Source organism: Catharus ustulatus, chromosome 4, assembly GCF_009819885.2.
Source record: "Catharus ustulatus isolate bCatUst1 chromosome 4, bCatUst1.pri.v2, whole genome shotgun sequence".
In the NCBI taxonomy this organism is placed as follows: domain Eukaryota; kingdom Metazoa; phylum Chordata; class Aves; order Passeriformes; family Turdidae; genus Catharus; species Catharus ustulatus.
The window spans coordinates 62,551,667-62,578,291 of record NC_046224.1 but is presented as its reverse complement, the minus strand read 5'-3'; the positions used below and the strand labels follow the sequence as shown (position 1 = coordinate 62,578,291).

The window sequence follows — 26,625 nt, the reverse complement described above, 5'->3', positions numbered from 1 at the left end:
AATCCACAGCTGTTGAAAAGTTAGGTTCTCAACACACCCAAAAGTGAGATTAAAACACAAATTAGATTAAAATCTGGGAACCAAAGTGATCATTCACCTTTATTTTTCTTTATGAAGGAGGAAAGAAAGAAAACAGAAAGGGAGAAAATGCCAAGGATAAATAAGCATGTTATCATGCTCAACTAGGCTAATGCTGACATTTAAGAACACAAATTCAGTGACAATTGCAATTCCAACTCATGCTAACCATTTTCTCTGTCCTGTAAGCCCTAAAGGCTTTATCAGGGTTGTAACCCATGATCAAACCAGGCTTGTGGTTGCATAGACTGAAATAATTCTCCAGCTTGATCAGTTACCTCTTTTGTCTTAGCTTGTGCTTCCTCAGAGGAGGATAAGGCACTGTGGATGGTAATGTGGCATTCAGTTCTAGATAAATTCAGCACATTCCCAGCTCTATTCCCGTTGCAGTTTAGACAGTTTAGTAGCTGTATATGGGGTACCTTCTGTGGTAATAAGATGTAGTTGTGGAACGAGCACTTTGTCAAGTTGGTTGAGCAGGGATTCCAATTCAGAGTGGTTATGTTGTTTCTTTAGGCAGCCTTGCTTCTAATTCATCATCCCCTTCTCTTGTTAATCCCTCTGAAAAATTGACCAAATCACAAAACTTGAAGCAACAGCAAGGAGAAGAGCTGTGAATTTTCCCTTCACTTACACAGAGCTTAAACAGAGATCGGAGACAAGGCTGTGTTATGACTTGTCTTCCTTGATGAAGAAAGATCCTCTGGCAGGATCTTGATGCTCTTTGAGGTCCCTTCCAACCGAGGCCAAAGTGGTTGCTTTTCTATCTCAGCAGAGCTATTTGGAATGTGCAGGTGGCCCAAGATCTCAATGGCCTGGTCACCAGAGGATAACAAATTCAGCAGCTCGAGTATTACATACAGTTCTTTCTTTCCTTAACAAGCAGGAGTTATGGCCAAAATAACTTTTTCTTCTCAAAATCAGTAGTTAGTCTAATTTTAGCAGCAATGTGTGAAAAACCCAGCAGGTGGGGATCTACAACTGTGTTTTATTTATACCACAGCAGCATCTTAGGGACCTTGAACTGGGCAGAGCCAACTGTACTTAGATATTGTACAAATACAAAGTGAAACGGTGTTTCCTCTCACCAGCAACTTTCAGTCTAGAGCAGCATTAATGCAATTCCCTCAAATGGGAAGCACTTTTATAGAAAATAAATTCTAGTGTGATTTATTGCATGGTTTTTGCCTTTTTGTAATTGAATATGGCCCAAATTTCAGCTTTCCAAAATCTCCAGGACAAAAAGAGAGCCCACTGCATTCCCAAGGAAACTAAGGAATTGCACAAAGTATGATTACACACAGTATGGCTGTTGGAATGAATTCTTCCTGGAAACACTTGAAAAATTGTGATGAACAAACAATTGGAAAAGCATCAAAAGGGTCTAAGACTAGGATTAAAGCTACTTTTACCATGGTTATTTTTACTCCATGCATTTTGGTTTGGGTAGTATATTGTAGGTGCGTTTTGCACTTTGGTAGGCTCCCTGGTTTTGAGGATTTTCTTGTTTTTTCAAGGAAGGATAATGAATTGAATTTTTCAGAGGCAGAGAATTTAATTTTCTGTGATTGTAGACCATGCTTACAGGAATAGAGACTCGATCATGGGAAGCACAGAGTCAGGAAAAGGCTTCAAAAGCCATGGTGAGTATCAACACAACATTGGTGATGTTGGGATGCCCACAGGAGCAAAAGCCAGAGAGGGAATGCTGCACAAACCCAAAAAGACTCAAAATATTCACCCTGTATTTATCACTCGGGAAAATTTGTACAGCAGTGACAGATTAGCTCCTGGGTTTGAAAAAAGGACAAAACCCAAGAAGTTCCTTGGCATGTATGAAAGCAAGAAACCAGACTATCACAGGCATCCTCTGTGCTCACCCTCCCTTGGAAAGCCCCATGTCATTTAATGTGCTAGTACCCCCCTAAATTCTATGGAAATCTTAATAAATACTGTGGATATTTTGCATGGTACAGATGACATAGGTATTAAATCCACACTCACAGGCTTTAAATCAATAGCACTTAACTCGTTTAAATAAGTAGACACAATTATAAATAGCCCTTCCCCAACAAGTCTAGTCAGTGAAGTTTGATTTAGCAAAAATTGAATAAGAACAGCAAATAGCAGATAACCTGGGTTTAGGGACTAATTATGCTTGAAAGCAGAGATTTTCTATTTTAAATTGAAGCCATTTAAATGGTGTCAGAGTTATGAAAGAGTAACAATTTAATCTTTAACTTGTGTAGGAACAGTTAGGTTGAAAGGACTCATTTACTATACTCCAAATCTGCCACCACCTGGGTACTCAAGGAAACTGCACTGCATTCAAATGCAGGCAGACATCCCTCGCAGTCATGACAGGGCTGGCTGGCAGAATAAAACCCACTCACGCTGGGGGATAAATCCAAAATGTCCCACCTGAAAAGCCAGAGGGTTCTTAAAACATTGGCAAATTCTGAAATGACAGGTAAGATTTACCCTGTGCTGTACCTGAAGGGAGCCTGCATGAAAGATGGAAACTGTTTATTTTGAAAGGCCCCAATAAAGTCTCCCTAGAGCTTTTTCTTTTTTCTGGGGGTGGAATGAAGGAATGTGAGGGAAGAATCAGAGACAATTGTGATACAGAGATGCCCTGGAGTGTTGGGTGAAGAGAACAACTGAGACAGTAGGAGAATGTGGGAGTGCAAGGAGCTTGTGGAGGCTGTGCAGCAGAGGAGGGGCTGCAGGACAGCCCTGTGGGCCACACCTCAAATCCTGTGTCCAGTTCTGAGCCCTTCACTCAGAGATGGACACTCAGGGGCTGGAGCGTGTCCAGGGAAGGGAACGGAGCTGGGCGAGGGGCTGAGGGAGCTGGGAAAGGGGCTCAGCCTGGAGAAAAGGAGGCTCAGGGGGAACCTTCTGGCTCTGCACAACTCCCTGACAGGAGAGGACAGCTGGGGGGGTCGGGCTCTGCTCCCAGGGAACAGGAACAGGGTGAGAGCAAACAGCCTCCAGCTGTGCCAGGGGAGGGTCAGTCGGACATCAGGAGGAATTTCTTCAGTGGAAGGGGTGGCCCAGGGAGGAGCTGGAGTCAGCTGGAGGTGTTTAAGGAAAGCCTGATCTCCAGTGGGATGGCCTGGGGCAGCAGAGCTCTGTGGGGACTTTCTCATGAAGGCAGCTTCTCCTCCAGGCTGTGACAGGGACGTGTTCCCTTCTCCTGGAGACACGGTCCCAAAAGGCTTGGGAGGAGTAGGGATGCTGCAGGACTTCAGTCCTTATGGCACACCACTCCTTATGGCACACCAGCTGGGCACAGGTGCTGGCAGCATCCCTGGGTGTGGTCTGGGCATGATCCAAGGTGCAGCTCCTGGTCCAGGCCAGAGGTACAAGGTGAGGGGTACAAGTGTGTGATCACACCAGGTCTCCTGGCTTCTAGACAGCTGGACATAGTGATGCCTTTGGCCCATGTTGCATTTTTCAGTCACCTCCTCCCAACACAGCCCAGGCATAGATTGGAATTGTGCAGGGGCTTCCAGAGGTAGTTCTGTATCCCAAAGCTCAGTCATCCTCTTTCCCTGGTACTAGAATCAGATGCCATTTGCCATGTGGCCAAGGTGTGAATGTTTTCTCACCCTTTCTCATGACAGGTGTCTGTTCCTTCACATCAAACCTCAGGGCATTTATTTTCCTTTCTCCATGCTTTGTGAAGTGCTGTGTATACTTAGCAATGCACTATAAATTAAAAGGATTGGCATGCATTTATTTCTAAGATCTTTATTAATATATTTTGAACTATGCCAAATTGAAGTGGCCTTAGGTTTCACAGCTGTTCCCCAGTACGTAGGATGGAATTGCTCACCAGTCTAAGCACATAACTGGAGTTCCTTTCCACAGCCACTGTTAGTTTTGCCTGTTCCGTGTCACTTGGCTGAAATAATTAATTTCCCCTGGCCTGTCTGCCCTTTACTTTTTGTGGTCATGTAGCTGGAGAGGAGAATCTGGGTACCAACCCTTCTTTTGCTGTTGCAGAAATTACAGGGTATGCTCCTCTTCTTCCCATGATTTAATCACTTTGTGGGCAGCAGGAACTCATAAGACAAATTCACAAGGTGCTGGGGGATGTGCAAAAAGAAAAGTACCAGAAGGTTCACTTTGACAGCAGCCACCTTGCTGCTCCACCAGCCAGCTCCTTCCTCAGGACCAGTGGGAGGCTACTGGAAAAAGCAAATTAGTTACTCTAATTCCAGCAGAGCATCCCTAGTGTGCTCCATCCCAGACCTGTGGTCACCAGCTGGTGCCCAAATGCTCCTGCCAGCTGCAGGATGTAGAATACTGTAAATTTCTGTTGTGCTAACAGTGCTCTGATCCTGCAGTGGGACTGTGTGGCATTTTAGAAATACCTGAGAGAGACAAATGCATGACTGATGTCTCTGAAATAAAATCTGTCACCCTGATGTTGTTATCCCAACTCTCCCTCTCCCCTCCCTTCTTTTTATTATTCCCTTCCCTCACTTGTCCCTTTCTTTCTTTCTCTCCAGAGTGAGTTCCCATCAGTTGCTCAGCCCAAAGAATTTGGAGTTGAGGGACATTCTTAGAATTGGTCTTAATTTTCTCAGATTTCTGAAAGAATCTGAAAAGCCAGAGGAGGGCACTCAGTGCTCACCATTCCTTTATGAGGGAAAGTGGTTTGTCTTTTTTTCTCTGCTGTGACATTCCATCCTGCTGGTAGAAGAACCTCGTTCTGAGGAGCTTTTCTCAGTACCACCTGGGTTATATAGGATCCAGTCCACTGCTGGGGAAAAAAAATACATGTAATAGTGATGACTGAAATAGAGCTTTTTACACTCTTTGTTTCATTGTGACTGGAAAAACAGATTTCTGTTATCTTTGACAAGAGATGTCTTTTGTGTATTTTTTTAGAAGTATTTTATGCCTATTCTCTGAAACATTTTTTGAGATATATCAAACAAAATTGTCCCTGCATGCATGGGAGACTTTTCTTTCAGGCTCTGTTTCTTTTTCACCTCAGCCACACTGGTCTGAATAACCAGAGACACATCAGCAAGAGCCCCCTTCTCTGGGGAAAAAAAAAGGGAAATACGGGAAATTTCAGGAAGTTGAGCAAAGGGAGGCAAGAAAAGGCAACAGAGCCAAAGTCAAGGTGTCCCAAAGCATTTTGCCATTGCAGTGGTGAATGGTGGCACCAGGCCACTACAGGATGGCAGAGTGGAAGGAATTGAAATGAGATGAACAACTAGGCAGGAAGACTGGGGGAGGGTTGGACTTTCTGGAGCTGCTGGGAAGATGTAATTTGGGGTGATAGCAGCTTCATGGGAGAATGGTCACCACTTTCCAGACCAGCCACTGACCCCTCATACCTGGAGTTGCTTTTTTTTTGCTTTCCAGAGCTCTTGCAGTTGCCCTGCTGCTCATGTGTTGCCTTGGGCCATTTTCTGCTCTGCTCTCCCTCCAGCTGACCTTCCCCCCAACACTGCTGAACTCTGCCTGACTCTGGCTGAGCTGTTTGTGCTTTCCCTTGAGCCACAGAGGAGACTGTTCTGTCAGTGTTTCCCCTCACAAAAGGGCAGCCTCACGGTGCTTACCCCAGAGCACCTCCAAGCTCCAATGTGCCCCTGCTTTTACAGATGGCAGAGCTTTTGACAGGCCTCTGTGTGTCCTTCCATTTCCCTTTTCCCAGCCTTGGCAGATTTTTCCAGTACTGGGAAGTTTCTTCCCACAGCTCTGCACCTGGGTGTTGTTCTTAAGAAGGTGCCTCTTTGCTGGTCAACTGCTTTCTTTTCTTGTCTGATTTCTTTAACAGGTGACCTTTGGATTTCTCCTGATGCCTTCAAGGCAGAAATACCAAGCAAAACAGGAAAAAAAAAAAAAAAAAGAAAGGTATTTTAAATTATTGGGAGAAGGGAAGTAGCAATGAGAACGCAGGGAACAAGGAGCTGAAACAGAACATTTTCACTGTGTCTAGAGAAGGAAGAATTAAGATCAATTAACACAACTCCTCCTATTCTTGGAGAGGTGAAAAAAGATGGTAAAACATGATGATATTTGGTCTGGACCCTTGAATCCAAGTTCCCTGGCATGGTCAGCCTTGATGTTACCTGTCAGGGCTGTCCTGAGGACATGGGGATTGCTGTGAAAGCACTCAGTTTACCTCAGGGCAGCCACATCCTCCCCTAAGCTTCAGGTACATGCTTTCCTTTGGCTAATTAGGGATGCAGCTGCCAATGTGACTGTGGGTTTCACCTCCATCTTCCACCTCGTTGTGACCACAGCCATAAATGCATGTGGAGAGAAAGTGTGTTCTTTTCTCTAGAAATGTAACCTGAGGAGATCCTGAAACTCCTCAGGCTCTGAGTCTCTGGATTCAGCACCTTTGCCATCAGTGCTCAAGTTAGTCACCTCCCAGCAGGAGCATTCCTGGGGAGAGAAGCAGTGAAGTGCCAAGTCAGAAGCAGGAGGGAAAGAAAAAGGAAATGACTGGTACTTAAAAATACTCAACCCAGGAGGCATGAACTGAAGAGAGATGCCAGAAGAAACCCAGACACGGCTTGGAATACAAGAGAGAATGACTAATTACAGATGCTTCCTCCAAGTCTGTGAGTAGGTGAAAGTGATGTCACTGCTGGTGTGATCATGGATGTTAGTGCTGGTGCATCACAGCAGTGGCTTTGTTTCTCTAGAGCAGAGAAGAGGAATACATTTCTCTTCTGGAATGCATCCACAAATTGTTACTTCACTCTGTACCATGAAGCTGTCTGTGAAGAAGGCTCTTTTATTCCCTTTCCTGGTGATAGCACAGCCCCCATATTTGCAGTACCCTTAAAAATCCGGATAGCTTTCTCCCTAATCCCCAGAAAAAACAATATCCATCAATGGAACAGCACACACTGGCACTAACTTCTGTTCCAAAAGCGTCATGTGAAGGACTGCTAAAGCAAAGCCTGTGTGAAGATGTTTTGTACTGCCATCTGGGCACAGTGAGGTTTGCTCTTGTATTCCTTATGAACCTGGACAAAGTATTCTGCCTCCTCATTCCCCCAGCTCCTTCACTCGCTGAAAAGTTCATATTCCTTGTATTAAATAGGTATTTCTGGGGCTGGGCTTTCATGACATCCTGAAATGGCAAACAGCTCTCACTGATTTGTGACTGCAGATTATCCTGGATGGCTAAAGCTCTTGCCATCCCCAGCCACACCACTGGGTTATTTTTAATTGGGATTGCTTCCCTGATCCAGTGCTCAGCACAGCTCCACAAACCGCACGGCTGGCACAAATGAGGCAAAAATTGCAGTGTGGGGTTGGTGGTAACAAATATCTCAGGTTTCCTTAAGTTGGTAATGCCATCATGCAATCCATGCCATCAAACAGGAGCCTGGGGGGAGCAGCAGGTGGTTAAGACAATGAAGAACAAAGGCGTTAAACAGAAGTGTGCCCTTTTTTGCACACGATGAATATCTGTAGAGGAAGTTCAGTTTAGGAATCTTTTCCAAGTGGATGTCACAGAGCTGCAATCAGTGCTCATCTCTTGCTAAGTACCTTTGAGGAGTGGAGCTGCCAGCTTTGTACTACTCTGCTCTTCCCACTGGAGCTCTGGTTCCACCTCCTTTTTCTCCAAAAGCCTCATCTCCTCCTCTGTGTATACTTGTGACCACTTCCTCCTGAGCTCTATTGGTGGTGCCAGTGAAGCTCTGTGTGCAGCTGCAGAGAGATGCAAATTGAAATTTAAGTGGCTGAAAAGTAATAGTTTCCCATTCTACCCCTGGTTATTTTTAGCTGGATCAGTTCCTGATCCACTCCATTGTACAGACACGCAAACAGCTGTGTCAGTGTGACAGGAGGACAATGTTTGAGGGAAGCAGAGGAGAGGCTTAGCTGAGTTTAATCATCACTGGTACCAAATGGCAAACCACAATCATGAATGATTGCTCTAAATGCCTGGCAGCAGTTATTTAAACTTGTCTACAGCTCCCTGTCTTACTTCTCATGTAAGAAACAAAGCCTAGAGATCTTCCCAAGATAGTGCCACAGAAAGGAAATGGCTCTGTGTCTGGTATAGCTGCCCCTTTCTGCATGAATCAAGGCAAGCTGAATGCAGGGAGCCGGAACAAGTCTGCTGGCAGGCAAAGCAGCCAGGGTTCCCCACAGCTTCCTTACTTGTTGCAGTTTGGCCAGGTTAAGTCCTTTGGCAAGGTGAAGTCCTGCAGAGACCAAAGTTTGCCAGGACATCAGCCATGAACAGCTATCCAGAACTGTGCAAAATGTGTTTATAGAGGTCAAAAACCATGCCTGAGACACATGCTAAATACTGGCCACTACCAAAAGACAGTGATTCTGACACAAAGATGGAAAGTATAATTAAAAATTTAGAGATTTATTCAGAAGTAAAAAAATCTATTTAGTCAATTAAAATCACTTACTGATGCATATGACATACTCCTTGGTACCTGACCAACTGCTGCTCTGGGCAGGGAATGGTGGGAATATTGTTCCATGAAGACTTTGGTCCATCCAAAGGCAGAAATAGAGAAAGAATTTACAGAATAGAATTGCTTGAGTTGGAAGGAACCTTTAAAGGTCATCTGGTTCCAACCTCCACTTTCCACTATCAGGTTGCTCAGAGCCCCATCCAGCCTGGCCTTGGACACTGCCAGGGATGGGGCAGCCACAGCTTCTCTGGGAACCCTGTGCCAGGGCCTCAGCACCCTCACAGGGAACAATTCCTTCCCAATATCCAATCTAACCCTGCCCTCTGTCAGTGTGAAGCCATTGCCCCTTGTCCTGTCACTCCAGGCCCTTGTCAAGAGTCTCTCTCCATCTTTCCTGTGGCTCCCTGCAGGCACTGCAAGGCCACAGTGAGATCAAACAAAACTACTCTGAATCTTTTAGGCTGAAAAGGACCTTTAAGGTCATTAAGTCCAACAACTGACCATCTTATTTTGCATGGTTCATTTGTATGTTTTCCTTTCTTTATGATGATCATGACTGCAGCAGCACTCGGAAAACGTGGATAAAGCCACCACTTACTTTGGGGTTGTCCTGGAAAATTACAAATCTGTACAAATACTGGCTTTTTTTTCAATCTCAGAATTATATCCAGAGATGACAAGAAGCAATTGCATTTAGGAAATTTTTTAAAGCCTTTCAATCTTTCAGGTTATACCTGAAAGATATACAGGTTTTCTACATAAGCAAGAAGAAACACAAAGAAAGGTGTAAGCACAAGGATATGTTTTCCCTGGATGATGCACATGATCATGGTAACCTCCCTCCCTGCACAGTCACTTGAAGTTTCACAACTCTGGTTCAGACTAAATACCAATGACCTGATTCATTCTTCCACTGAATTTCACTGTTAATAATTGTAAAAAAGAACATTTAGTCCCATGACTCAGTAGGCAAAGTATCTCCTGCCCCTTCTGGCTAAATTTTGCTGTGGCCACGCCCACTTCCAGCAAAGGCTGTCCATAAATGGCCCCATGGCTCCATAACCAGGCTCCTGACACTCATTTTCCCCAAGGATTAATGTCTGAGCTTCCAGGGGAATCTGTCATCAGTACCTGCAACAAAGAAAGCCCACCTAGTGATGTTATGCTTTAAAATAGCATCCCATACCTCCCAAAACTGAAATCATCACAGACACATTGCAAATTCCCAATTTACAAGCTGCTGACTTTTTGTAGGAGGGCATTAAGACAAATACTGAGTGATCTGTGAGAGATCACAAAGGAAAGCAAAGGTTTATTAGTATGCCTGTATGTACAGAAGTTGACTGGAAATGTTCAAGGGGTCTGGAATTTAAAAAAAGAAACCCTCACATTACAACCACTTTTGTAGCTCTGAGATTAAAATCATGAAAAGTAAGATGAGAGACCATGTTGTTATTAAATCTTTAATTCCTGGGAGTCCCAGGTGGCCAGCATTACATAAAACTTATATGAAAAATGCATGCCATTCCATGAATAACTTGCATGTATTATGTAAAATATTTATTGAAGACAAATGCCATTCCATGAATAGCTTGGATGCTGCTTACTTTGAGTAACAGTGTCTTCATCTTCTGTAAATTAATTTTTACCCAACGAAATTACTTTTATCCCTCAATCTATCACCCTTTTCATAATTAAAGTTTATGAACACATTTCTGCTTTTAAATCCAGCTTTCATAAAAGCCCATATGTGAAAAAGGACACTGCTGCACATTAGTTGCTCTTGACAAAGGCTCAGTGGGAGGGGAAAGCAAATACAACAGAGAGAATAAAGTATCTGTGATGAAGAACCTCTAAACCTGGCCTAAGGTGCGGAGACAACCACAGGAACATAAATTAAAGCTCAAGTCTATGTCCTGCTGAGTTAATCTTTACATTAGGGGACCATCCCTTAAGTGAGGTCCCATCTGCAGGTGTTTCTTAGCTATACTGAAGGGTTAGAATTGTCTCACCAACTTTAAAAAGCTGCATCACTGGGTGTAAGAAAAAAATTAATTATTCCACCACTTTCCACACACAGGCCCTTTTCTCTAAAGCTGCTCTGCACATAGATTTGGAGTTTACGACAGAACACACACATATAAAATCTCTAACAGTATATCCTGGTATTGTATAATATTTAATGTAACAATATTGGATAGTGTGTGCAATAAATTAATCTGCCTTTTTTATATACAGTTAGTAAAACTACAGCTATGCATACACAAATTCCCTTTCCCTCTAACTGAACCAACAAGCTTTTTAGAGAAACCACATCATCTGCGTTTCCTGACTGTTGTTTCAGATTCTGACTTGCTCACCTTCTTCCCCTCTGGGCTTCTGTCTTCTCTGGTCTTACAACTTCACTGTTTCTATTCCACACATCTAGAAGACAAACTGCAAAATCACAGGAGTGAAACTGCTGTGAAGTGTGAGTTCTCAGAGAAGTCAGCCCATCCTCATCCTGAGTGAAGATTAACTGAGTATTTAAAAAATGGTAAGTTATTATAAGTAATAACAAACTGAGAGTAGATCATCAAACAAAATAAGAAAAGCCCCTTTTTCAAATATTGAAGCAGCATTTCTAGGGCATGATTCATCTATCCCTAAGGTAGACACCTAAAACAGATCAGATGAATCACCATTTAGCAGTGTCCATTTCTCCCAAGAAGTTTCAAAATCAAAAACAGTTCAGAAGCTCTCTTTGATCCTAATACATATTTTCAGATTTGGAGATTAATTTCATGGTGTAGTGTTGACAGGCCTGGAGATGTTTTTTCCCTCTAATTTCTGAAGGAAATACAGCTTTTTTGTCCCTCTGTCAGTTGCCCATTAGGAACCAATTGTCTCATTCCAATAAAATACAAATAGAGGAATCAGAGATGAGCAGGTTCCTGCATCCAGAGATCAGTGTTCCTACAGCCAGAGATTAATGTTCCTACAGCCAGGGATTAATGCTCCTATAGCCAGGTATCAATGGCCAGGTGAAGCAGAGAGCTCTTACTGGCATTCCCATGGGGAGGATCAGCAGGGGGAACCTGCCTTGTCCATGCTCTTTGGCATTTTAAGCAGTATCTTGTCTAGGCAGTAGGATAAAATACCTGGTTTGGGGTCACTGAATCTGTTGGGAACATGGGAATGATATAAGGATAATTTGGGGGAGAAGGGGGTTGGGAAGAGAGTGAAATAAATGACAGCATAATGTGCCAATTTTATATTAAAGTATTAATTAGAATATTGGTAATAATGAGCTCTCTAGATACTGTTTATGCTCTTTAGACTGGAAGGATTTGGTGGTGTAACACTGCACACGACCATGAATAGCTGCTGCTGCTCCTAAAATGAAGGAGACAACTTACACCTGTTCTTTGGCAGCTCTTCCTCCTCAGGAGTTCCTGAAATGCTCACACTCCTTAGAAGATGGGAATCTTTTCCCCCTAGGAATCACCAAAGCACATTTCCAGAAATCAATCAGAAATTAATTAACTTCTCCTATGAGGACAGGCCTAGGGAGTTGGGGTTGTTCAGCTTGGAGAAGAGACTTTATGTGGCCTTTAAATATGCAGAGGGATCTCACAAGAAAGATGGAGACAATTTACAAGGGCCTGGAGTGACAGGATGAGGGGGGATGGCTTCAAACTGACAGAGGGTAGATTTAGATTAGGTATGAGGTAGAAATTCTTCCCTGTGAGGGTGCTGAGGCCCTGGCACAGGTTTCCCAGAGAAGCTGTGGCTGCCCCATCCCTGGCAGTGTCCAAGGCCAGGTTGCATGGAGCTGTGAGCAACCTGGGATAGTGGAAGGTGGATGGAATGAGATGAGCTTTAATGCCCCTTCCAACCCAAACCATTGTCTGATTCTGTGATCTGGGAGCCCCTGAAGAGAGAGCTGGTGACATTCCTGAACCTGGCAATTGAGGACACATCACAACAGTCCCACAGGGACTCTGGTTTCCTGGCAGATGCACAAGGAGTGAGCTGCACATGCTGGTTCCTGTGCTCAGCAGGGCCTGGGGGCCTGGCACCTGCTCCCAGCACCTGGCCCAACAGGGCCCCCCACACCCACGCAGGAATCCTGGCCAACCTCACTGCGGGGAGCCCCTGGGAACAGGGAAGGGGGTGCAGCAGCACACGGCTGGGGAGAAGCAAGAAGCCACCACTGGCACGGGACAGGGAACAGCAAACAGCCAGGCTGGTGCAGGTTGGGTGTGGGAACACATCTGCAGCGATAAGAGGTTTGCAAAACAATCTCTGGGAAGAAACCAGGGAACTGGGCTTATTGAGTCTAGAGAAGGCTGGAAATAGGGCAAGACATGATAGTGCAGTTGCAGTACACAAGAGGTTGCTGTTAAGAGAGGCAGAGATTACACTGCTGGAAGGACAGAGATAAGATCTAACCAACTTAATTTCCAGGAAAGAAAAGAAGACAGGATAAAGAACAAGAGTAGATGTTGCAAAAACTTTCTCTGCTTAAGCCAGAGCTGAAAAAGATTATCTGTGAGGTTGTGAAACCATCAGCACCAGAAGTTAACCAGACATCACCATGCTCTCTCAGTAGAGGATGGACTGCTAAGCTATCCTCCAAGCTAGCCTCTGGAAAGCAAAAATCCATCTACCCTTTTCAAGAATAAACCAAAAACCATCCATGCATGTCATATGTATCATTAAACATATGGGTGATGAGTAAAAAGTTTCACATTTGGATAACAAAGCTACTATAGATTTACAAATCCTGATTTCAATGCAGGCATTTAAATTTAAAATATTACTTGGATAGAAAACTTTGATCTTTCCCCTCAAAGAAACCTGCAGTTGTTGAGCAGGTAAATGCTGCCAAGACCTTTTAGTGCTATTTCTGTCACATGGCACCTCCTTCCTGCAACCAACCTTTCTCTGTTACCTCCTGTTCCCATGTAGAGAAGCAGCAGCCACTTGATACTCTGTGGAGCACTTTTACTGCTGTTGAAATGTCTGTGGGCTGGGTTAGTCTCAGCAAGATCACAGAGTCATCTCTCCACCATCTGATGACATAAGGCCATAAGATACCTCAGGCACTGGAAGAAAACCCAGACCATATGGTTCTTTTGGGATCCACTGCACAGAATAGTCCCAAGGGAATGGACTACCTAAAGGACATGGAGTTAGAGGTTTTTTAAGTTGATGAATGGACATCTAAGCTGAAACAGTCCAGGCAGATTCCCATAGGGCATATATGTGAAAAGGGTTTTGATGGTAATTGACCTGACTCAGGATCAGCTGGTTGACCCCAGAGAAAAGCCTGATCTATTTGCTTCTAGTGAGAAGAGCTGGAGCCAGGATTCACCCCTTCCTTACTCAGCATCAATGAAAGCACCTTGGTAGGAAACCAGCCCCTGAATGAAACATTCTCAATGTGAGACCTGCCAGGAAGGTATTCCAGCCCCAGAGCTGGGATAAAGGCAAGGATATCCAAGCCACTGCTGGGAATCTTGCAGGCAATATGAGGCACAACTCCCAGAATTACAGAGAACAATCTGACAATGTCCAGGGCACAGGAGTAGCAGGGGTCGGATGTGAGTATCCTACTAAGATAATGAGCCTCATATGGTTTTTCTGAGAACCACTAACAAGGGAAGGGGAGGTCCTGGCAATGGAACATCAAACCTCTACTTAGAGCTGTGACAAGGTTAAACAACCTTGTGGTCTTTGTTTCTTTATTTTCTGATTCCCTGGGGACTTCAACTCTCATGTCTCAGGAGGTGTGAAAATGTCAGAAGGGAAAGAAGAGTCTGTGACAATGCACGTTGACCACAGGACAAGGATGTGGCCTCTACCACAGCCACTTTACACTCTGAGCCTCCACAGTAATGCAGCAAGTTTTTTTGCTGAGGCAGAAACTCCACTCTTTTTATAGTGCCATTCTGCTTATATGTTTTATTTGCAGGATTATTCTTGTGCCGTTCTTAACTAAATGCAAAGAAAACTAAAAATATCACACAGTGTGAATCACAAAAAAGACCCTTTTTGTGTGTTAAGAACAAAAGCTCAATTCATGAAAAATGTGCCTTTGCTCAAAGGAAACAATCCTGCTTCAGTCTGCCCTTCCAACAGCATCAGAACTCCAAACAAACAATGCTTCCCCACCCAGCGTGCACGATTATATTTCTGTGCAACTCACATCCATCTTTATAATCCATCCTATGGGAAAGGTTGATTTTTCCAGAACTGAGGGGAGTGAGTGGCACAGGGAATCCTCTCTCAGTATACAACAGGCCAATATCATGGAGGTGATTCAGGAATCTGTGCTCATTTTTCTATTAGGAGATTGGTTATCTAATTACAGGAGTCAGATTACGTAAGTTTAGGGCCTCCAGGAAAGACACCATGGGTGGCTAAAATCCCAGGGATTTTATTTTTTAAAAAGGTGAAACTACAATAAAATGGTGGCTGTTTCTTGAACACTCTGACAGAAAGCCTTAACTGCAATCAAGTGCCCAATCCTAACAAAAACTACCTGAGGGTGGAAAAGGGAAGCTGCTCTCTAAACCTGCTGGTGTGACAATCAACACAGAGGAGCAGGTACAGCAAACAGAATGGTGTTTGGGCTCATGTTCTCTCACCTGGATGCAGCCAGGAATCGGCATCAGGAACAGCTTCCCATGAGGGGGCACTACACTATCACACATCCAGGCTCGGAGATCTCCACCTCCACGACTTGTGCAAAGACACTGAACAGAGAGGGAAGCACATTTCAGCTTTGTTTATCCTCCTCTGCAAAAACTAAGATGATGAAAAATTACTGTTTATCTCGTTACAAGCTACACTACTATGTGCAATTCAATCCACCAAGAGAACCAAAACAAAAATCCCAAAAACTACATCTGGAACGCAGGGAGAATTTGGGATTTCTGAACTTTTAAGTGCTTGACTTCACAGCTACTGAAGAGGACCTTAATACAAACTAAGGACTTCTGTGTGCAGTTTTTTAGTGAACAGGGGTATTGGTGAATGGGACAGATTAATTTGTGGGCTGGATTCTGTGTCTAGCCAACAAAAGGAAGGAAAGTGAAGGGCGGGCCCGAGTCATTACTACTGACCTACACCACAAGCAACAACACTTAAATGGACATTATCATGTGAGGATCTCAGCTAGGAAGAAGCCACTTCCTGGCACAGTGGTTTCCAAGTGCAGAGGGATGGGCAGGAGGGGGTTGGGGCAGAGGCAGCTGTTCTGAGCAGGGGGAAAGCTGCTGAGGGTCATCCTCCCACCTGGCTGCACACACTCAGGTGCTGCAGCTGCCTGTATGGGGAGAAGCCTGCACACCTGCAGCTCCTACACAGCCATATCCTGCCTTTCAGCTGGAACCAGAGGAGTATTTGGCAAGCCCCTCGAAGGCAGCATGCTGCTTTCATTTCTGCTCTGCATGCTCAGTTTTGTAGAGGTCCCAACTGTTTCAGCATGTCTGGACTAGAATGAGATTACCTGTAGTAGTGTGACTTTGTCCATATTCCACCTTTTCCTTACAGTAATTTATTTCTAGAGTTCATAGCTGGAGCAGAAAGCCCGAAAAAAATGACGACAGAGTAAGTGGCCTACCTGAATCTGAAAAAAACATGAAAGGCAGAATGAAGTGTTCCAGATGTTCTGGTAGTGAATTGATTGGTTTGTTCAGAATCATTTCTACAGAAGCCTTTGAATGTCATCCCCACCCAAGCCCAACTTAAGTTATTGCCATCCACACCCATATGTAAAAGTACAGAGAAAAACTCTGATGGAGTTCTTGCTTTAGCATTTCCAAATGGAGTGGAAGTATTTTAAGAGTCCCAGTAACATTCTGCAGGACTTCTCCAAGGGGAAAAGCAGACAATGCTCATTATCCCAGATCCTCTCTCTTTCCACTAAGGAAGGAAGGGAAACATCAATGTGTGAGGTGCAGGTAAAGGGCAAGGCTGAGACTCCAATCCAGCAGTTACCTGCACATGGATGTGAAAGGTAGCATGGGCTGGGCAGTAACTCACCGCAGCATGAGGGCTCTGCTTCAGATCTACACAAGGATTTAGGTGCAACAGAAGAATCACAGAAGGATTTGGGGGAAAATCCAGCTTTTTGCAGAGTTCAGAATCCCACAACACAGAAATGGAAAGTGCCACAGAAACCAAGAACTGCCTCCCAAAGGCTCCCTGGGAGCTGCCACTGGGAATTTCCATCTGGGAAAGGCACATGCTAGGAACAAGCAACTCAGGGCACCCTTTGCATGGAGCATGTCAGGACACAAAAAGAATAAGCCCAAAGATTTCCTTGAAATTGTAACTGAGCTAGGAATTACCTAAATCGACTGCTATAAAAGAACAGCTGTTTGGAAATGTTTGCATAACTGGTTCTCATTAAGATTTTCCAAAATTTGTGTGTGGTATTTCTGGATATATCAATGTTGTCATCCTGGATTACCAAAAACTAAAACTTTGGATGGAGAAAAGGCAAAGCCCACTAAAAGCTATCTTCCTCTTTGTCTGACTACTTATTCCCCAAGTATACATTTTTTCTCCATAATGTCTTTCTGCCCTTTTGGAGGCATCTTAATAGTATGAAGCACTGGGGTTTTTCAAACTGCTTTTATTTTTTGGATCCATGTTTACAGGTATTACCTTGTGTTACCTGGGTATCTTTGGTGAATTCTCCTCAGGTAAGACTTCCTGATATGTGTATACTCCAGGCCAGAAATTACTGCAATAATTTTATTCAGTAAAAGACATTGCTGACATTCAATATAAAGTACAAAAAAATACCCTCATTAATGTTCTTGGTCATAAACCACCCTTTCCCTGCACTATATATTTTGGAAAAAAAAAATCTTTAAATTCAAGTTCATATTATTTACCTGCATATAAATCTCCATATTCCAATCAGGTGGGAATGTGATGTTATACTGCATTATGTATCAAATGTAATTTTTGCAAGTTTGGCTGAGGGAAATCCTTCTAAAAATATACTGAGAATTCCATCACTGAATTGCCAAATGCTACTGGTGAGCAGGAGATAGGTTGCTTTAACCACAGTATGTATCATTAAAGGTTGGGCAACTCCTTCAGAGAATATAACCCCTGCAGTATATAGCTTCTTTTCACCCTCAATATTTATTCAAAGGAGCTTCTTGCTTGTGAAATGAATCCATATTTTATTAATCCCAAATAAAAGGATTTTAATGGAATTGGACTAGCTTTTAAGGTATTTCCTTCTGTCTTCTGAAAAACAGTATAAGCAAATAGATGTGAAGTTTTGAGTCATATTTTGCTTCAGTTGATCATGTGAAATTTTGAGCAGGAGATACATTGTGGGGATTTCTTTCTTCTTTGGTTTGTAGCTATGCTTTGAGCAGTAGTTTGTCTTGCCTTCTGCCCAGCAGATTTTTTACACCCCCAGCAAAACTAAAGTAACATCTCAGGCGATCTTGCCTGCTTTTGCTGTTTGAAACTGGTCATTCCTACCCTCAATTCCATCAAAATCAGGGAAGGTAAATGACACCAACATTTGCACGTGTGCAGCCCACACCTTTCTGAAGCTGTGGCATGAGCAGTCATTTTCCTTGGTATCAGTCTGGATTGCAGCTGTAAACTGAGCTGGGAAAGCCCATCAGCCTCCCCAAGGCCGACAACCTCAAGTTCAGAACCACCTCATCCCTTTTAGAACAGGCAGGAGCTTATAATCAAGTAAACTGTTGGGCAATGTCAGGCTACAGGATGTGTGCAAACAAAAACATTCTTGCACCACCTTTTGTGGCTGACAGGCAGGGACTCTCCAGACCATCCCTTACTCTCATGCCCCTAAAAGTAGCCTTTGTCTCAAGACACTCCATTTGTTTAAATTTTCCTGGCAGACCCTGTTTAAAAAGGGGAATTTAGCTGTGTATGACAATGGCCTGACTTGCACACCAGGCCACACAATTACTTTGGAAAAAATTTGTACAACACACTAAATGGGCCATTCATACTTAATCCATCCAATGTAGACCTTCACTGTAACTGGTACATAATTCATCATGACAAAAAAAACCCCTATCCCTTTATGGCTCATATGCAGGTATCCATTTGTATGAAAATCTTACTGCTTTTTATATGGGGAAAAAAAAAAAAACCAAAACTGCATGAAGTTGAATAAGGATTATAAAGATAAATAATTTGGGTGGATTATTTTGCTCCTGGTTTTACTCTGTACGAGCAAATACTGCATTGTATCTAGGTCACTTGTTGACTGCAGGCTATTTGGAATTCCCAGGAAAAGGCACTTGAGAATGAAATAGGGGAAGCCCATTTTGGTCTGTTCTTGTCTTGGGATGTTCATGTTCTTTGACAACATGGGTTTTGTCTCAGAGCTACTGTTACTAACTCAGGTTGTGTCAGCAATGTGGATTTCTAACTAGTTTCACACAGAAAAGCATTTCTAACTGTATCACCCGAAGGAATTTCCCAGCTCTGTATTTTCCTAAACTTTTCTGTCACAGCCACCTGGAACATCTCCTTGAACAAATTTCAGGAAAGATCCCAGCAATGAGTATTTGTCTGTGTGAAGCCCACAGTTTCTTGAACACCTGGGATAAATGATGCCTCTCCCAGACAATAGCAGTTCACCCTTGTAACTGCATCCACAACTGGCACTGAAGCTGATTCTCAGACTGAGACAGACCCAAGCTCACTCCCACAAATGAAGAACTTCCTGTAAACAAACCAAGAAACAAAAGCTATAAATAGTCCTCCTCCCTAGCTACTGGGGAAATCAGAGCATGAGATACACCTCAATCTGAAGCAGGGAAGCTCCAACCCATATCTTTGAGGGATGGTCTGCGCACTTAAAACAACACAACACCCCACTGCATCCTTTCTGCCCTACCAGACTGAATCCAAAGGTATGGCTGTAGGGATAAAGAACCTCTGTCAGTGATACAGCTGCATTCAAGATTTTAAAAAAACATACTGTGCAACTGTGACACTCTTTCCTCTCTTACCTCAGCACCTGCTGTAGCTAAGGAAGGTGCTGGCACCCACAAAAGCAACAAGAGCACTGGCAGTACCAAAGCTGAGCTGAGGCCAGGTCTGCACTTCTCTCAGCCTGCTGCAGTGAAAATGCAGTGCTGGAGGTTGGAACTGTGCTCCCTGCTGAAGGAAAGCTGTAAACAAGGGGCAGGAAAGGAGATGACTGAAGGGCCGCTACCGCTGATGTTCCCAGCGAGCCTTGGAGGAAATGAAGGAAATGGCCAGGACTGACTCACCAGGGATGGGTGTTTTACTTGCTGCTTGTGTAAACTTACTGTGTTGCAGCTTCCAAGCTCTCTGTTCTGCTCCCTTCCATTATTACCAGAATTTTTCATGCCATATGCACGGGTTTGCATCTGCTTGGAGTAAGGTACAGCTGCTGAACACGCCTAGGGAAGCAAACTGGCTTTCCAAGGAGAGCTCAGGCAGAAGATTTTAATTTTAAGAAGACCCTTAAACAACTCCCCTCCTCTGATTTGTGATATGTTAGCAGCTAAACCAAGTTACTGTTCTGTCCTGCTGCCTGCCTGGATTTTGGCATGCCCAGCTGTGTGCTCTGCATATAGAACTAAGCCCAGAATAGCGTCTGGGCAGAGCAGAGAGGATGTGACAGCACAGGACTTGAGCAGGACGGGATGTTTACGAGGAGGATGTTGGAGTGGGAGGAGTGGAAGGTTAATGTCCCAGCTGCCCCTCAGCCCCACGATAGCACAAAGCACTGCAGGAAGCAGGAGCACTTCAGGATACAGGGCCCTGCTCTTGGTGCTGCTGGGCCTCTTTGCAGGGAAAGGACATACCAAGGAGATACATATATATATGTCTACACCCCAAGGAGGTATGTCCTTGAAGAGAAAGGGACATACCAGGCACTCAGCTGCTGCAGCCCAGAGTTTGGTGGGCTGAGACTCTGCAGCCCAATCCACATGGGATATTCACAGCATGGGACAGCCCTCCTCCTGCTCACGCTGTGATGGGTTCCAGATGTGTTCGGGCACTCAAACTCTGTGCAGTAGGCAGAGAAAGCAAGGTATCTCAAGGTATGATTCACAAAACCAAACAGAAAACAGAAAACTGCAGCTGCTGGAGGTGCCAAGGACAGGGAGAGGTTAAGCCCACCTCAGACAACAAGTTGCCCTTTTCTGGATAGAAGAGGAGCAGTTTTCCAGTCAGGATAATCAACTCCAACCCGCTGCCAACTGCTAGGAACTTAGAAAATGCAGTGGGAAGATGCACTGGCTATTTATATAATGTCCCAGAGGTCTGACACCAAACTAAGAGAGACACGATCCAGAGTCGGCTTCCGGGAATTTGAAGCATCCCTTTCCTCGCTGCTGACTGTAAATGCAGTGATGTGGAATGGGAATCTCAGCTGCGGGAGCTGATCCACCCTGCTGAAAAAAGGCACCCACACAAACGAATGAAAGGAGTAATTGAATCAGAAGGCAGAAGCAGACACGAGGGTGATTCTGTGGCTGTCTGGGGAAGAGTTCTCAGTGCGCCACTTCTGAGGGGAGTTTTCCTGGGAGACTCCACATGGGTCTCACAGGGAAGAGAGGACTCAGGATTGCCTAGGAGTGGGCTGCAGGGTTTCTCTGGTGGTTGAGCCAAGCTCCTTCTCTCTCTTTTGATGAAATCTTCAGAACTCATCCTGGAGGATATACACCTGCAAGCCTCAGGAGACGATTAGGAGAAAAAAACAGACTTAGCAAAGAGACAACTCTGGATATCAGTTTGAAGAGACAGAATATACAATATAGGTAATGCCTTCCTCAGCCACCTAAGATAATGCTTTGCACACTTTGTAATTTTGGTGAGCAAAGATCTATATAACATACCATGGCAGAATGCACCCTCACTGTATATAACTCCTGTATCCCTTTAAGCACCTGTGTACCTAGAAGAGACGGAACACCCAGGAACTGTAGCTGTGGATTCAGTTTTTTAATGCAGCCCACAGAGTTTTTCTGCCCACGTCCTGATCAATTTCTTCAGAATTCAGGTTTCATTAACTTACATTTATCTGATGATCTTGGATGCAATCCTGCCTGGGGTTCTTTATAATCCTGTAAAGCCTAGAACAACCCAACACTTTCCCTTGAACCCCCAGCTGCCTGCTGGGAGGAAACACAAAGGGCTCATGCATGTGAAGTTGAGGAGTGCAAAAACAAAACACTCAGTTAATGAAGAGAGCTTAAAAAATAAGAAGCACCTCTGATTCTTAAGCTGGTCCAGACACCAGGGCTGGTGGGTCAGGAGCACTTCAGAGGCAAGGCAAACAAGCGCTGTGTCCAAATCTGAGAGGGTCACAGTTACTACTGAATGTCTGGAACAGAAAGGGACCCACAAGGATCACTGAGTCCAGCTCCTGGCCCTGTACAGGACACCGCAGCGATCCCACCCTGTGCATCCCTGAGAGCGTTGTCCGAACACTCCTGGAGCTCCGTGGGGCTGGGTGCCGTGACCACTGCCCGGGGGAGCCTGTTCAGTGCCCCACCACTCTCTGGGGGAAGAACTTTTACTAAAATCCACTCTAGCCCTCCCCTGACACAGCTCCAGCCGTCCCTTGGTCACACAGAGCAGAGATCACAGCCTGCCCCTCCTCCCCCCCTCCCGAGGAAGCTGCAGAGCTGCTGTGAGCTCTGACCTCAGTCTGCTCCAGGCTGAACAAACCCAGCGACTTCAGCCGCTCCTCGAGTAGCTTTCCCTCTTGGATCTTCACCCATATTCTTACCACTTAATTAAAGAAAAAAAAATATTAAGGAAAATACCTTCCGCTCGGACGTGTCGGGGGGCTGCGGCCGGCCGGGCCAGGAGCGGAGCCAGGGCCGCCGTGTCCGCCGCGGCCCCCCGGCCGCCCTGCCCTGCCCTGCCCCGCCGCGGTGCCGTCGGAGCGCGGCCGCCGGCCCCGCACGCCAATCAGGGCGGCCCGCCTGCCTTCCTGTAGGTGTGCCCGGCTCACCTGGAGCCGCGCTCGGCACTCATGACATACCTGCGGCCCCGCGCAGGGCGGCGGCGAGGCGGCGGCCGAGGGGCGCCGGGGGGGGCAGCGCTGGCCCCGGCCCCGCGATGTGAGCCCGGCGCAGGTAAGGGCGGCCGCCGGGGGCGGCGTTGCCGTATTCCCGGGAGAGGCGTTGCTGTATTCCCGGGATCGCCGTTGCCGTGTTCCCGGGAGAGGCGCGGGCCTGGCGCCGGATCCCCGCGGAGCCCGGGCCGGGACGGACGGAGGGGCGGCTGCCCCGCGGGGCCGGGGCGGGGGCGACGGGCGGGCTCCGGGAGCGCGGGGCGGACGGGCTGGGGGGACGGGACGAGGGGGAGAAGGAAGGGGAGGGAGGGCGGCCGACCCACCATTTTAGGACCCGAGGGGGACGGGAGGAGGGATCTCCGGGGAAGGAGAGAGTCGCTCCTCCCGCGGCGGGCCCGGTGCGGGTGCGCGGTGCGGGCGCCATCGGGGTGCGGAGCCCCGCGGGAGCCCCGGTGCCCCCCGAGGGGGTGGCGAAAGGGGCTCCGGTCCGCCCGGCCCGGGGCAGTGCCGGGGGCCCGCAGCCTTGGTCGGGGGCCGCATCCGTGGTGGGGGCTCCGCGCCCCGACGGCAGCGCCCGTCCCGCCCGCCGCCCCCCGCTCCCCCGCCCGCTGCCGGCTTCAGGGAGGGCCCGGAGCACAGGCCCGGTCCCAGGCTCGGCTGCCAAGCAGCAGCAGGAGCCTCTTCCCGCAGAAATGGTGCCTCCCACGCAGGAGCGAGATCCCACGGTGTTCGCCGGGTTTTCGGCTCCCGCCGGGAGCTGCGGCCCGGGACTCGCGGGGGTGCTGTGCTTGAACTCTGGACACCTCCTTGTTTTCCTCCTTGCCTCGTGACTTTCATGGCCTGTCACGGAGGGAAGGCAGAGGAACGAAAGGCGAGATCCCTGCCTGCTGCTCGCTTCCTGCCTCCTTCCCGCAGCCCGGCCACCGCAGCAGCTCCGATGGCAACCCCAGCGCCCCAGCCAACCTGCCCGGGGGGGATTCGGAGCTCCCACGGCTCTCACCTGACCCACCGTCCTCCCAGCACCCGTGTTTGTCCTTGCTTGATGCTTCGTTTATTCCCAGATATTGGCTAAGACTGCATCAAACCTGGTAGGAATTATGGGGTCGGCGATCTGAGCCCAGCTCATCGGTGTTGACTTATTGCCGACTTTGGCAGGGCAGTGCTGGATATGGATGCCCGTGTGTTGGCTTCTCCTGGAGCTGGGTGCCTGTTCCTCCTGGGCCAAGCCACGCGTGTAATGGGTTGTTGGAAGTTTTGTGACCTGATTCCTTGGTGTTTTGGAGTTTCTCATAACCTAAATGACTTGGAGATGGCTTGGATAAGGGCAGAGTCCTTTTAATGGGTTGCTCCGGAGGGAGGTGGCTTGGGTTGGAAGAATAATGTATGGGTGACCCAGATTTTAGAACTGCACCTGAATTGGGCGAGGAGGAGGCATCCATAATCAGACTTAAGTTGTAACAAATCTGAGTTCTTGTTAGTTTTTGTTAATGTTAGGAAGAGCTCGGCTGGCTTCTGTGTAGAGCCTCGTTTTGCCTGGTGGTGGTTGAGGGTGGCATTTGTCCCGTCCTGCCTGTACAGCAGCCCCGTGGTCTGGGTAGATCTCAGTGGGTTTATGCGGTCCAGTTGCTTGTGACAGCAGGTGACTGGGCTTGAGGTTGATGCTCTCTGAAATAGTGAGACACAAATACTTCCTCTGGGAACCTCTTGTGCATCCTCATAGACTTTGATGGTAAGAGTCTGTTCCACAGGCCTTTTTTTAAATTATTGTTATTTTTTTCCATTTCACCCTGCTAACTTTGGATGGTTATTCTTGTGCTCGTTGTGTTGAATCTTATCTTTTCATATGGTTCGCTTATTTCATGTGCTTTCTAGCAGGATAGAGCTAAATTATGCTATAGTTTTTGATGGTTTTTTTCTTTCTTTTTTTTTCCCTTTTTAATGTTAATCTACTTTAGAGTCTTGTTTAAAGTGGGCCGTGTTATTTAATTAGTTTGTATTCATATTACATTCCCTCTCCATAGTTATCCCAGGCAAAATTTGAGGAACAGCCCACAAGGGATTTCAGATTCTTAATTGAAATCACATTTTTTTCCAAGGATGTTTGATTCTAAGAGTTTACTGTGCTTTCTGTCATCTGGTATCTTTCCAGTTGATGTTGTTTGCTTAGTTACTGTTTGGCTAAATTATCCACAGCTAGTTTATTTCAGTAGTCATGCCTCGGAAGTTTTGCAATTCCTTTCCGCTTTGCAGCTCCTCACTGAAGTCCTGTTGAATCTTTTAATGAAGTACTCAGAAGCAGCTTCAGTGCAAATGCAGTTGTGCTCTATTGTTTTGGCACTTGGGCTCTACAGAGAGGTTATTTCCCTCTTTCCTGAAGCAATCACACAGTCGATGTTCAGAGTATCAGCCAGCTGGGGACAGATACCATCACCTGACCCCTGGCAGGTATTTACATTCCCAGCTGGTTATCACTGCACTGAATCCAAAATTCTACTAGAAAAGTACCCAGTCTTGATTTCAAGATATCAAGTGATAGGCTGCACTGGTTCCCCAGGTAAATTATTCCAATGGCTGATTACCCTCGCTAATTTCTTATCTCCATCTGTCCGGCCTGGCTCCTAACCACAAAGTCTTGCTGCAAGTTTTCATACCAGGTGACAGAGCCTGTTGCTGCCAGGATGACACGTTCCAGCTAAAAGATGGCTTGTCGTACTGCAAGCCCATGGCTGTTAGCTGTGCTGAGCTCTTCCTTCTGGGAAGCTGTGGAACTGGAGTCTGGGTGATCAGTGTAGTTTAGAGCAGTGGTGGAGGGTGCCTGGCCTGGTGTCTGTGTGCAGGCAGGGCTTCCCAGGAATTGCGATTGAATAACTCGTGTTGCGTGGAGATGGCACGTTCACATGATGAGCAACCCAGCAGCACAACAGGCTGCTGCTGAAGGAACGATCCAGTTCTCATCCAGTCCTGACTGCAAGCTCCTGCTGCTTCCCTAGGATCGGCTCTGGTGACCAAGCGGCCTCAGATTAGTCCAGTCACAGCTCCAACTGAATATTGACCTCCTTCCCTAAAGAAAAAAGTACAGAAGTTGGATTAGCCTGCTTTGTGGCCAGAGAGGTTGCTGAAGAAGTGTAGTGTGACACTGGGCATGAGAAACGTGGTGAGGGACCACCTCTTCCAACAGCAGGATTAAGTGCCAGAGGGAATCACACATTTTGTTCCTACATTTCTGTGCTTGGATAAACAAGGCTGTGGTTGCACAAATCCTCTCAGCTGGCACTGCTGTTGAAAGAAGCCGTCGTGCCTGCCTGTTGTCATCTCTGCTGGTTCTCTGCTGTGGTTTGTTGTGAGACCACACATGCACCTCTGCCACCAGAAGAGAAAGGGCAGAGGATGGAACTCCTTTTGGCAAAGTGAAGAGTTGATGAAACTAAGAGCTGTCACAAGCACGCCTTACCTTAAATCTTCATAGAAGGCAGTGTGTCTTTTTACCTTCCCTCTGCAGCTGACATGTGAGAGCAGCTGCCCTGATTTACTCAGTAGTGCAGGTTAACTTGGGAGAACTGGGTTTAGCCAGGACTGGGTTTAGGTCAGCTGCTTTTATGTCTTTGGTCAAGAAGGGTGTACTGAAATTTGTTGTGTGGGAAAGAGCATTTAACATAGGAAGAAGGAGGTCTGAGCCTTGGCTGTGACACACTGCTACCTATGAAGGGCTCAGTGGTGCAGAAAAGTTCCAAGTTAATGCATTCATGCGTTCTACATGTGAGTTCTCCGTGGTGCTCAGTGCTGAGCAAGGTGGGGCGCCCTTTTGGGGAAGCTTCATTAATCTTGTCTCTTACATTAAAAAGTGACTCCAGCTTTCTTGCCCTTTGAGTAGAATTTGTCTGTGAGACAAAATCCATTCCCCATCTATTATTTTAGACACCATTCCTTCAAGTCCCATGCAGAACACTGCAGGATGAGGAACGGAGCCTGTAGTGGGGACTTGTTTTGACCTCATGTTTGTGGGGTTGGATTAAAAGTGAGATGAAGTCAAAGAAGAAAATCCCATTACTTTAGTAC

The 26,625-nt window shown here is 46.1% G+C and overlaps 1 protein-coding gene and 1 long non-coding RNA gene across 22 annotated transcripts in view; one reads left to right on the top strand and one right to left on the bottom strand.

Annotated features, from left to right (window-relative positions):
• Window positions 1–74: 74 nt before the first annotated feature.
• On the bottom strand, window positions 75–22,381 carry LOC116995862. Of its 16 annotated transcripts, none has more exons than XR_004417795.1 (5): window positions 15,140–22,381; window positions 13,428–13,594; window positions 10,865–10,940; window positions 4,724–7,776; window positions 75–639 (listed from the first exon to the last, which is right to left on the bottom strand). It is a non-coding gene; the product is annotated as an uncharacterized LOC116995862 (long non-coding RNA). The 16 variants fall into 16 exon arrangements; XR_004417802.1 differs by lacking the exon at window positions 75–639 and adding an exon at window positions 3,815–4,274; XR_004417804.1 differs by lacking the exon at window positions 75–639 and adding an exon at window positions 3,815–4,271.
• A 190-nt stretch (window positions 22,382–22,571) lies between these two features.
• The window catches only part of ARHGEF5 (Rho guanine nucleotide exchange factor 5), a 33,321-nt gene continuing 29,267 nt past the window's right edge, over window positions 22,572–26,625 (top strand). For 3 of the 6 annotated variants that reach the window (XM_033058930.2, XM_033058927.2, XM_033058928.2), the window contains exon 1: window positions 23,201–23,657. The gene's annotated coding sequence lies outside the window, so the exon portion shown is untranslated. Of the gene's footprint in view, window positions 22,631–23,200; window positions 24,299–26,625 lie in introns of those variants that run through there. The other 3 variants (XM_033058929.2, XM_042779232.1, XM_033058925.2) reach the window with 3 other exon arrangements.